Source organism: Ruditapes philippinarum, unplaced genomic scaffold (genome assembly GCF_026571515.1).
Source record: "Ruditapes philippinarum isolate M1 unplaced genomic scaffold, ASM2657151v2 ctg153_1_1_1_1, whole genome shotgun sequence".
Taxonomy (NCBI): domain Eukaryota; kingdom Metazoa; phylum Mollusca; class Bivalvia; order Venerida; family Veneridae; genus Ruditapes; species Ruditapes philippinarum.
In genome coordinates this window covers 105,766-118,275 of record NW_026856019.1, presented here as the reverse complement: position 1 = coordinate 118,275, position 12,510 = coordinate 105,766, and the positions used below count along the sequence as shown (strand labels likewise).

The 12,510-nt window shown below is 32.4% G+C and overlaps 1 protein-coding gene across 1 annotated transcript in view; it reads right to left on the bottom strand.

Moving 5' to 3' along the window:
* Positions 1 to 11,591, bottom strand: part of LOC132745131 (nipped-B-like protein) — a 61,555-nt gene extending 49,964 nt beyond the window's left edge. Inside the window, exon 1 of the mRNA XM_060733962.1 lies at positions 11,497 to 11,591. The gene's annotated coding sequence lies outside the window, so the exon portion shown is untranslated. The remainder of the gene's footprint in view (positions 1 to 11,496) is intronic.
* Between the last annotated feature and the right edge of the window lie 919 nt (positions 11,592 to 12,510).

Genomic DNA, 12,510 nt, shown 5'->3' with positions numbered 1-12,510 from the left:
AAAAGCAGGTGTAGCGTCTGGAGATTACGTAAGTGTAAACACAGACTTTGTACAAGACGCAAGTGGTTGCCGTACCGTACCGTATACCGTACCGTATTTTATCTAAAATAATTGCGCTGGTTATTATTTTCATGCAATGATAAGAATGTATGCAAATACAGAAATTTATTTTATTACTGTACTGTAAAACAAAAAAAGGCTCGGTTACAATACTTATATTATGGTAAAAACGAATTAAGTAAGATAAGGAATAGGTTTTGTTTGCCTTATATAACTGCATATGCACATTTTGCATCATTGAAACTTTCAGAAATGTATATTAATGCTGCCATGACAATGACTGTAACATATCTTCCTTTTCTATATATAGCAGACAACACTGCAAGAACTATATTCCCTTCTTTAAATCGATAATCTTTACGATAATATCGATCTTCATTACGATACACATGTTCGTTTCCACGATATTTGAGCGATATTTTTTCACGATACAATCGATAACTATTTTCGATATATTTCACAGTACAATCAATTTTCATCATGGTACTATTAAACTATAATACACTTGCAACGATTTTTGAGTCGATTTTACAGGTCCTCATTGTTATACAATTTATATACTAAATATCTCGATTAAATTTAATTCTATTAAGATAAAACGGATCTTTCATACGAAACTGTTTGAATCTGAATCATTATCATAAACCACCGATATTTTTTTGCGATAGTGCCTTCATAATTCATACTTTTATATTCTACATCTAACGTGCGAAATAATACGTTCAATGATTTTAAAATTCAACCATATTCCTTGTGCTATACACGTGACTGGGCCGGGCAACATATGGATGGCTGCTTTCCATTTATTTTCAAAATTACTATTGCTAATGGAATTAATTCGTACGTCCTAATTCGTACTTTCTCTCGTCTTAAGAGAGTAATAAACCATCTGTCCCAGGGAAAGGAAGAAGGGAACTGAAGTTTAGCACGACATTTCAACAAATTACTTGCTTCGATTAATTAAATTACAGTTTGAAACATGTCGCTTAAAGCTTGAAATTTTAATGTTTATCGCCTAGACACATATACTTTGGCAAATACGGTAAACAGACTGGAGAAAAAAAAAGAAATATTTCCTGAAATGCACATGAGTTTATTGTGGTATCGGCTTTACGTTGAGAACAGTTCACAGAAAGCATTGAATCGAATTTTACAGAAACCGAACGCACATGCGCACATCACTAAAACTCTGTAACAGAATCAGATAATTTTAATTTCCTGCACGAGAAGCGCAGGAACAGCACTTGGATTTCACAAATCAATAGAATATTGTAGAATTTTTCAAAAATAAAACGCAACATCCATCTTAAAAGCAATCCTGTTAAAATAGCACACGTTGCTCTCGTTAGAATACAAAAAATGAGCATCACGGAGTTGTGTTGCCTTGTTGTTACACTTACTGCATTTTTCTGCATATACAAACAGATGTTTTTGATTTTTGTCACACTACATGTATGCAGTGTAAATATTTTAATGTATGCAGCAGCGCATAAATTGAAGCAGTATTTAAAGAGTATTTAATTGCTAACAAAAAATGTATATTTATTTAAGTTATTTTTCACTTGATCCCATTTGTTGAAACATTATTTGATAAAACGTATCTGCAGTCATGAATTTTATTAGTGAATATTACATTCACTTGCACAAGAAAAAGTGCATTTGGTTTATGTGAAATACTGTGTACTAAATTAAGCAAACTATTGGCAAATGTTTTATCAATTTTTTTAGAATTGTATTTAGTGCACGATGATTTACTTTAAAATGAAAATTTATTCTTACGTGCATGAAAATAGCGGAAGGGTGAAAAGCGAAAGTTGCAGAATTCTGGTTTTTGTTGTTGTCGTTGTTGTCTAATAAGTGACAAAGCAAATGTTTAAAGACTGCATGGGCCTAACGTAAATCTTATGGAGTCTGCTGGAATGGTTTCTATTCTAATATTCAAGTATCCAGAGGAGGCAAAAACGTATTTACAAAACAAAATATGTCTGCAACTTGAAGCATTCTTCCTTTTATATGTTCAAGACGTAAGATGATAATTCTTATATTAATCAATTTTCGATCAAATGTAAAACATTTCGCAGTCTATACATTTTTGAAACTATTTAAACCAAACACTAGTAGATGACCATGTTTTGCTATATGTATACTAGTCCACGCTATTTTGCAATTAAATAAAGAAATCTTATGGTGACGCTTGCAAATTCAAAACATCGTACTATCGTTACATTGCCTTTTTAAATTGGATGTTAAAAGAATAAAAAAAGAAATGTTATTAGACCGAAATATGACCACAGACTCGAACTTTGCAAATTAGCCTTATTTATGATAGACACGATTATCAGACATATAATGTTCATTACCGGAGCATTTAGTCGACATATATATTTTCCTCATGCTATTTTAGAAACCTTTTTCGGGGAAAGAGAAAAAAGTATGTATGTAGGATTATACAGTCATGTATGTACAAACCGCGAAATAACGAAGGAGAATAAAAAAAATTCTTACATGTATAAATGTATACAGACACGAAATATGTATGAAACCTCGTCAATTCAGACATTTCGTTCATCCCAACAGGTCTACGAACAGACTAACTCTTTCGTCACCGTTGTTAAAGAATTCCTACGGGAATGATGTTTATTTTGGCATTTTCACAGACGGCTTAATGAAGCGGCAGTTTGCTCTAGCACATCCGCGCTGTTTGTAGAAGATAATGCGCAATATAAGATCCAGAGATCTCTACAACAATTCCCAAACAATCAATGCCGCACTAAATCAAACCATTCCGTGATTAGTGAAATTCATTTCGTGTTTTATAAAAATTGTTTCGTATTTTGCGTCATTGTTTTATACAGTATTTGTGTCATCGCTTTAAGAGAGAACTATCTTCTGTCATTTTAATGTTGATATTAATAGCAACAATAACGATACATTACATAGAACATTGAAACGATTCTTCTAGCACATAAAGTCACATATTATCAGAATATCATCTTGCTGTAACGTTTATCAATTAAATGTCTATTGTATGAAGATGCTAATTAAATATTCCCTGATCATTAAAATATAATAATAAAACAAAGAAAATAGGATCGACTAAAAAGTTATGCCTTGCATTTGATCGGGGTAAAAACTGCCGTAGAGAATTCTGGTTTCGAAAAAACCGAGAGAGTTAATGTACATTATTTAGAGTATACATGGCCTTAGAGAATCTTTAAATAATGATGCAAGCAAAGTTTTTTCTCTACTGAACTATCTATAGACCTAAAATTTTCGTTTTAATATTATTACATTTCACCTTATTGTGAGATAAGATGGACATTTTTACTGGTGATCATTTTTGTTATACCAACAAACCATCGCATGTATACAATACAAAGTACTTGATTTTATACCACACTGAGAGGCATATGTCAATCTTTCGGTCACGGAACGGTTTTCATGTTAGTGATTAATTTCGGTTTAAGTACAAATAATGATTTTAAACGAATTTGCCTCAAATTAGTTTCAGAATACTATGGTGGAGAAATTTGATAAGTTTCACCCCTTGTAATTGACAAGTCCAAATATTCACACCTAAAAATTGATGGAAGAACAATCAATCCACCGTCTCCGTCTTGCTGCATTCAAAGCACCGTTTTCTCCTTTTTAATTTCACAGACGACGGATCGTCACATCCTTTTCATCAAACTTTGACAAGATATCCGCCATATTGGGATCCCCAGACGGGTTCAATGGTTTTTTCTTGCAATCAAGCGTCTCGCGTACAATGATGAATCACTTTCACTAATGGGTCGATACGAAATCCGTAGAACCGGTCTGATTTAATTGATTTTACAGCTATCAGCCAATAATGTTGTTCACCACGAGAAAAGGGAAGTTTTTGTATCCAATTAGAGAATTATAAAATATTAATTTACTCAGAAATCGATACAAATGAGACGTGAAGTGGGTGGGTTAATTGAATTCGAAACATGAAACGCAGATACCGACTGATTATGTATTTTCAATTCAAATGCAGTCAGTAATGGTAAAGAATGCATTTCATTCTCTACGTAAATTATTCAAGTTATTTCTGTGTTTTTTATATGACGTAATGCATGATGAAATGATAATTATAAATCAAATAATGAGATTCTTTTGTAAAAAAAAATAAATAATTCGTATGATATTTTCATAAATCGATTATTTAAATTGCTGGTCCATTTACATGATATGTATGTATTCCCTTTAACATCAAGAAGTTGTCAATTAGAAACGTAACAAGTTCACAAAACAGGAATAGATTTTACGAATTCAGGAAATAATTATTTTAAAGGCGCAAAAATGTTTTAATATATCTAAATGCGATATTTTTGTTTCCTGTAGTTAACAGTATGTTAAGAGAAAAGAGAGATATAGTTCCAATCGTCAATGCATAAGATATTCAGCAGCACTACAATGTTGTAACCACGTGACTTTACGGGAAGATATTATTGATGGAATTTGGTTGCAGTGATAATTACATTACTTCTTTCGGTCATTATTAATAAAGATATAACAACAAAACTTTGTGAAATATGCATGATATAACACCATCTAATGCTGACAAACAGCGACAAAAATATGCCTTTCCGCTTAACAATGTTCCAGAACTTTTCAATCAAATCGAGTAGTTTTCAGTTGCAATTAAGCTAGTAAAGATTAAGGAACGTATTCTCACACGAAACAGCTAAATTCTTATAATCGAACAAAAGAGAATCTCAACAGACTATGTCAAACGTCGGTGTATTTCGATCAGATGCTCTGACCGATAATTGGTCCCTAGGGATGTCTTATGCCATCAAGACTATATACCCATTACATTTACAACAACAAGTATCTTAAAGTCATTTAAATCGCTATCAGTATACATGTTCTCTTCCAGTATCTTTATAGAAATATATCATCATAGACAAAAAAATGTGACGTAAATCATAAAAGTTTTCAACTGAAACACTATACGTATTATTTTAAATACTGATCAGTTACATAACCCAGAAGCATCACAAAGTCAACCAATTACTAGACTTACTTTAAAAAAATCGTGTTGTTGGATCTTCGTGTTAATACATTTTTGTAGTGAAAATTGCAACACATACTATTTTCCTACCATTAGATAAGCCAAATACAAAATACTAGTGCATCAACGTGCATAAAAATAAACTTCTTTACGTAAACAATAAAAAAATATTCTAACTGGACATAGTACGTTGGTCTTTTTGCAAAATTGCCCTCAAACGCGCGCTAATGATAGTACTTATTATTATGAAAATACATAATTATATATAAAAAAATTCAGGCCACCTTGATCGCTGAAACGTTTTTGTTCTCTTCTTTTTTTTCATCAAAAATACTTAGGATATAATTCACTGATGTACCGCATCAAAATTTTGATCTAATCTGTGAAGTCGTATATTAAATTTCATATAATTACGCGTAATTTATTTCACTGGTGTAAACCCTTCGTAAAATTTTAATGAAACGAATGAAATAAAACTGAAAAATGTTTTGTACATAATTTGAATACTGTACTAACCCTATCAAATTTAAGTCAATAATTAAATTTCTTTGAAAAGGAAAATAGACGTGAGCTGAATAAATGAATTAAGAATTAAAAAACGTATTTATCTATACCGAGCGAGTCGAGTATTGCCGAAAAAAAAAAGAATTTTACCATTTTATTTGTCGTTTCTTCGTTCCATATTGACGTGCAAGGTGTGTTTTACACATAACGTTACTTGCATAACGTGTAACATTCGTCTGCCTTTTGCAGCACGTGAGTAGTATCGTGTTCACGTGCATTTACTAATAGTTTACAACATATTCTACTTCATTGTATTTATTTGCTTATTATGACAATACAGGTACATCGTTGAAAAGTCATACACCCTTGCTTATTGGTGGTCTCTTTAAACAAGTTTTTGCACTACGATGAGCACGTGCAAAGTACATGTTACCTACACAAGATTTGTTGTTGTGTTCGAAAAATCACATCGTTATATTTAGTACTTTTAGATATTAAAACTATGTTTATTGTCCATCACCATCAAAGTATACATGCATACTGACATTTTAATGGTATTTGTAATAATAAAAAATGATTTAAAATAACAATAACAGACCGGAGATGTTAACTATTTTTAATTGCAATTAACAGCAACAGTATTAATTAATAAATATTCAAGAAGTAATTAAAATTTCATTAATTTTATACGCTGCAATCGTTTAAAAAAAAGATACAAAACACAATCGTAATAAAGCGTTTCATTATTCATAAAACAAAAGCGTCTGGATACATTGAACGCTTAAATTCACACGTATTCAAAATTAAAATGTCAAGGGAAAAAACTTCAGGGATTTTATTATAAGGAAAGCACTACAAGTGAGTGCAGCGCAATAAGTGAAAAATGAGAGATATTTAACAAAACAATGTCGTCTGCTTTAAAACCTTCAGTCCGGAGATGAGATTTTACGATGATGTTAATTAGACATAGCTTTTATGGGCACTAATTTACGTAGAAAGAAAACAGTTATTTTACGAGGAGAGAGACTTGTTATATCATTTCTACATATCAATCAAACAGTTGGACTGAGTCAACAAGACGCCGGACATTTTGTAGATTTTTCGTCATCACCTTGGCTAGAATAATAATCTTCCGAATATAATCATTAACATAGTCGTCGCCAAATGAAATGCGCATTTGAAGCCAGTAAACCATTATTAACAAAATACCTAAGTAATGTCCACCATCATTAACTATTGAATCCATATTTATTTATTAATTGCATGTAACTTTTGTAAGACTACCAGTCCATTCAGTTCCATGACAAACTAATAATTCAAGATCATTCTAAATACAATTCCTGCTAAGACACTAACGAGCCATAAACCGAGGTTTGAGAGAATGAGAAATTGGAACTGTAGAAATCTACCACGAATCTTCAATATTTTAATATTTCAAATCGAACTTGGTAATACATGTAATTATTTGCATTAAAAGTAGATCAACATTCTAAAGATAGTGTGATAATAAGTTCGAAAATGACAGCTTCATTCATACCACAGAGTCACGCAACAACAACAAAAACACCAATGGCATAATCTATATATTTTTGAGAACTGATAAATCTTCCTGGCCTGGCCAGGCAAAAAGAAGAAGAAAAACAAATGTGAACACATCTGCAGTTCTTGACGTTTCATACACGTATAAAGATAAAGAAATAGGTCTGGTAGAAATGAAGAATGCAGGGCCCCTATCTTAACATTTAACTTTAATTACAATACATGTACATGATTTTCGTAGTGTTTAATGTTATATTGACAAAGGTCTTCGTAATTATCACGACATTCAATATAAACATCGGAATTAAATGTTCCATGCACAACAACATGCACGTCGGTGTTTAATTAAATTTTACTATCCATTTACGTCAAACGGTTCCAGTCTTTAAAAAAAGAATTAGAAGTTCATTTATAACCACCCAGTTCACATTATTTACCGGCCTCCGCACAATCATATTTATACATTCATATTTTTTTAGGGAATACTCATAGATCTACAATATTTCTTCTGATCTAATAGGAACAGAGCAGACTTTATTTTAAACTTGAACATATATACTTTATAAATGACGATGTACCTTTGCATTATGGTTTTACCAGAAACTTGTATTATTTATTGATATATAAACCTTTATGGTCTTACACATTCTAAATTCACATACGTATGTGGAAATTCTAACAATGTAAAATACAACAGAAAAAAAGAATTCTGTTTGAGAATATTAGATAAGACACTGATATTTCATATATTTTATAATGAAAGAGATATAGAGAAAAGAGGGATGCTGGGAAATAATTGACTTGTGTTATAGTGGCAGCTAGAGACTGCTGAACACGTAAATGACTGCGCTAAAATATCGGCGTATAAATGCCATAAGATAGCAGATCGATAGAAAGACACGAGAATTCCATTCTGTTTTCTACTCTTTTACACACAATGATGGACGATAAGACCGACACAATCAGTCCTGGCGTGTATTGTTACTATTTAGCTCATACCATTCATGTCAAATTATCATACAGACAAAAACGACAAAGTACAGAAGAAATTTAAGAAATTCTTTTTTTGTTTTCTGTTCATACGATGTAAAGAATATCGTGCCAGCACAGAAAATCATCGACTTCCATGTGGAAATGTATTTCTGATAATATTTTTGATAAGAGCAGCTGTTTTTTACTGGTATATTTACAGATTGTTACAGACGCGACAGTCATAGGAAATCACTTTCCTTATTTTTTTGTAATACATTGATTAGATTTCAGATTATTCAAAAGTCAAAAAGCAAACATATCTAGACTTAAAGACAAAACGCATTCCGGATGAGCTTTGCGTGGCTTTCTTTCTCACGCAGTCTCGTGAAAAATAAATATTATTTTCAGAATGCAACTGGCACACACCGCTTAGAAAGCAAATAACACGTGATTTTTGTGCCATTTACAGCGTATCTGGTGGGTACTTGTCTGTTTAAACAGTATTATTGTATCATTCTTATATAGTTTTGTTGTTAATGTTGTTGTTCTTTTAATCATTAACAAAAACAAGCGTTCCCCAACAAACGAATTATGGAAAAAGCTTTTCTTAAATATTTATCGTCGGAATCCCTCTGCCCAAGCCCCAACTCCCCTAATATCGGACAATAAGCAACATGTAGGGTAAACACCTTGTAAAATAAACACCACTCTATTTTTTTCCTTCTTTCTATGACCTTTTTATGATCAAATCAGTTTTCACGGTAACAACTACGTAAATAAGAATACGTAATGTAAATAGAACGTTTCAATAACAATCAATTTCCATGTTAAATAGGGTTTGCGCTTACATTTTCCAATTAAAGCCATAAAATATTTTGATAATTCAAACTTCGCGTGAGAACTGAAATTATATGGAAATAAAACTGATGAATTGGGGTGTAAAAAAGTAAAAGCCTCGCAAAGGCTGGGTTGATTTTACTCGCTCGAGTTTATTCGTGTATTTTTTTCTTTCTTGAGTATGAATAAAACATCAAGTTGCAATAAAAATAAAGATGAAAGCGGCGTGATTACCATAAAACCATTAATCATGAGTTCGAATTGGCCCGGGAACTAACATCGAATATTGATAGGTTAAAACCTATGTGCGACTTGTTAATTATAAATACAGGTAGACTAGTTTAAAGTAAATGGTCGATGTGTGTGTATTTCCCACAAAATACGAGCGTGTGTAAATATTGAAACAATACGATACAAATACATGCCCTTTTAATGGAAGTTCCGTGTTCTAAAAATGTGTTTCCTTACGCCGCGCACAATTATTTCCCAACTTGCTGTGGGCTATAATAAAACTAATGGGAACAACGCGTGTATGAAATTCGGTTTTGGTCTCTCTTAAAGAATATTTAAATCATAAATTGCACTAATGAATATTAATAAGGCGTGCAGCATGGAAATTTCGTGCAGAGTGTTGGTCGATAGTATTACACTGACCTTTCATATTCTATTTCGCAAAAGGTTATGCCAAGTATTCACTAAAAATTACGATATAGTATATCACTGTATAAAATAAATTCTAACTTGTGCAAATATTACGGTTTGGTATAAGCTAAAAGAAATGGTAAAGTGGTTAATTAAGTAAAAATAAAAATGTTATATTCACTATACTTAGATTGATTCGTGCAGCTACGTGGCATGTTGCTATTTATCAAATTAAGGCGCATGCATGTTTATTCTAATGGGATAAGTTCATTTCTCGGTATGTGCAGCGTGCAAAATCTTCCCATGAACGAAATGTCAACGTAACTTTAATTTTAATTTAAAAACTTATACTTATTAAACTTAATGTTAATTAAATATGGCTTTAGCATAACCAACACAAAGAACGACTTTTTAAGAAAAATAGTTTGAACCTTAAAGGTCGTCTGTGTGCTTTGGAATATTTCACGAACGTATTTACATACATGTATTACATATCGGTAGTCAATAACACGTGCTGTGTATGGATCGAAAGGCTAATGAGAGTTTTACATTATCAAAAAGATTTTTAAACTCGTAAAGGGTTATTGATTGCGTCCAGAAGGTTGGCTAATAAAATAAACTTCTTCCAAACCCGGAGGTAATTACCTATGCAACAGAGATTTGAACCTTTTGGTGCGCACACGCAACATGTGGTGGTACTTGATCAATACTTCTAATGACCGAGAGATGCCACACATAACAAACAGATTCAAATACTAACAGGCATTGTTCGAAATGTAGACAAAATTTTAGTATTCATTTACTTAATTACATGATTTCCTTTTTTGTGTAGTATTCACGTTTTTAAAACTACAGTCTGTAAAACTATACCATATATTATTTTATTATATTAATCAGAGTGCATTAAAGAAGTGTGCAAGTTCAATTCCTTATTGCCAATAAATATACAATTTGTATTCTGTTCGGTTCTGTTCTTGCTGTAAAAACTGTCAATATAATACGACTAAAGAAATAAACAAAAATAACATAGCCTAGTTGGTATGTTCATAACCTATCTTTTATGAGAAATCTCAAGTCAATGCACTGTGTGTTTTTAATTCAAGATTAGCTGTAAAGTTATCTTATAATCCCTAAAAGTGCCTCTTATATACATGCCGTAATCTTATTTCCGCAGGCCTCCTGTTCAAATTAAGATAGTGAATGTTGCAAAGACGTACTTCTCTCTTCTATGGTCGATGTGCCAGCTGGGATTTTCTCAATTAGACGAAGTGTATCTCGGCCATCAAACGCATTAAGAGATGTAACAGACCTCCCTAGTTACTGTTGTTACGCAAAATATTTCTATTCAACATTTTAAAAGAAAATAGCTCGTAATGTTTAAAAGCGACATGTTTTTTTTCTCTCTACACATTCCCTTGCATAAATTTTGCGTCTGCACATCTGCAAAACAACCTTCGTCACTCGTGTACTAGTTTTATGCATATCAAAATAGCAATATACTCTCGCCGCCTGACAGGTGATAAATCGCCTTCATTATTCATTGGCGGCCCAAGTAGGCGGAGCCTATTTTGTCGATAAATCAGAAGTTTTTTACAAATTGCGCAAAAATGGAATACTTTATCGTAAAATTAGAACCATTATGCAAAGTATTTATTTTTTCTGGAACGAAATTTTCAATTTCGTAGAGATTGAGTCTATAATGATATCAAAATTAATTTTAATTAAATCCGTATGACCTTCGCCTCACACCGAGTAATGGCGGAGGCCGCCATCTTGGATTTCTAGATATATCGGTTTTGGTGACGTATTTACCTAAATTCTGCATTTAATACAGCTCGAAAACAAACAAACTCACCATGAATCATTTCAAAATAATTCTTAAATAAAGGTAGTGCACTTACCTTGGCTGAAAACGTCTTTAATCTGCAGAAATTCCACTCAATTCATTAACCGCTGTGTGAGATCTCACTACACGCAGATGAAATGTAAAGTAGTTCGCCCATGGATAATTTTCGAGCCAGCTGATCACGTGATCTGCATAAAATTTAGGAATCTAATTTTTCTTCGTTACACTGTATTGGCGAATTTTCATGCTGTTTTTTGCGTATTTCGCGTAGATTACCCATTGTATTTGCACTGTATCTGCGATACGCGGATCGTATAAAAGTTAAATAGAGAAGACGAATTTAATGCGACTCGAAAATAATTAGCTCATATTTCGTGAGATAAATAATTGAATACATCTACAGCAGATTTTCTTTGATAAAAAAATCGACCTTTCAATCAAGCTGAAAGTTTTAAAACAATTTTCCTTCTTTTTCCTATCAGATTTTAAATGTTTTGAAGGTCAACACATTTGAAGATATTTCGCGAAATAATATTTATTATGTTTTTGTAACGTAATTAAAATAAAAGGTTTGCTACAAAATAAGAAAAAAAGTAAATTTAAATTTTGTTTAAATATATATATATATAATACTTGACGTAAGTCAGGTGACAATATGATAGGTTCTTTTTTCTGAAGAAATTGGGTGGCCCTGAAAAGGGCCGTTGGGTATGAACGCCTGAACGTCAGAACTAATCGTTGGTTTCCTCGTCATCAGTTTCCATCGAAGAATAATCTTCGTCTGATGAAGCCATATCGGAATAAGTGTCAAATTCGTCGTCTGCGTCAGAATCGTCATTTCCGGCAACGATCGTGACATTCTGGTCGTATAGTTCCTTCCGTAACTCAGCGACTTCCTCGGCCCGGTCACGTGCGTATTCGTAGTACATGTTGCGTACACCTTCAACAGCAGCCAAACGAATTCGTATGTTATACCGGAAGCTTTTGAAGCCTTCAGCACGTGCTTTTTGGTAGCGTTTCGTTAGTCCCCGAATTTTGTCATTTAGCAAGATGACGTGTTCACAGGATC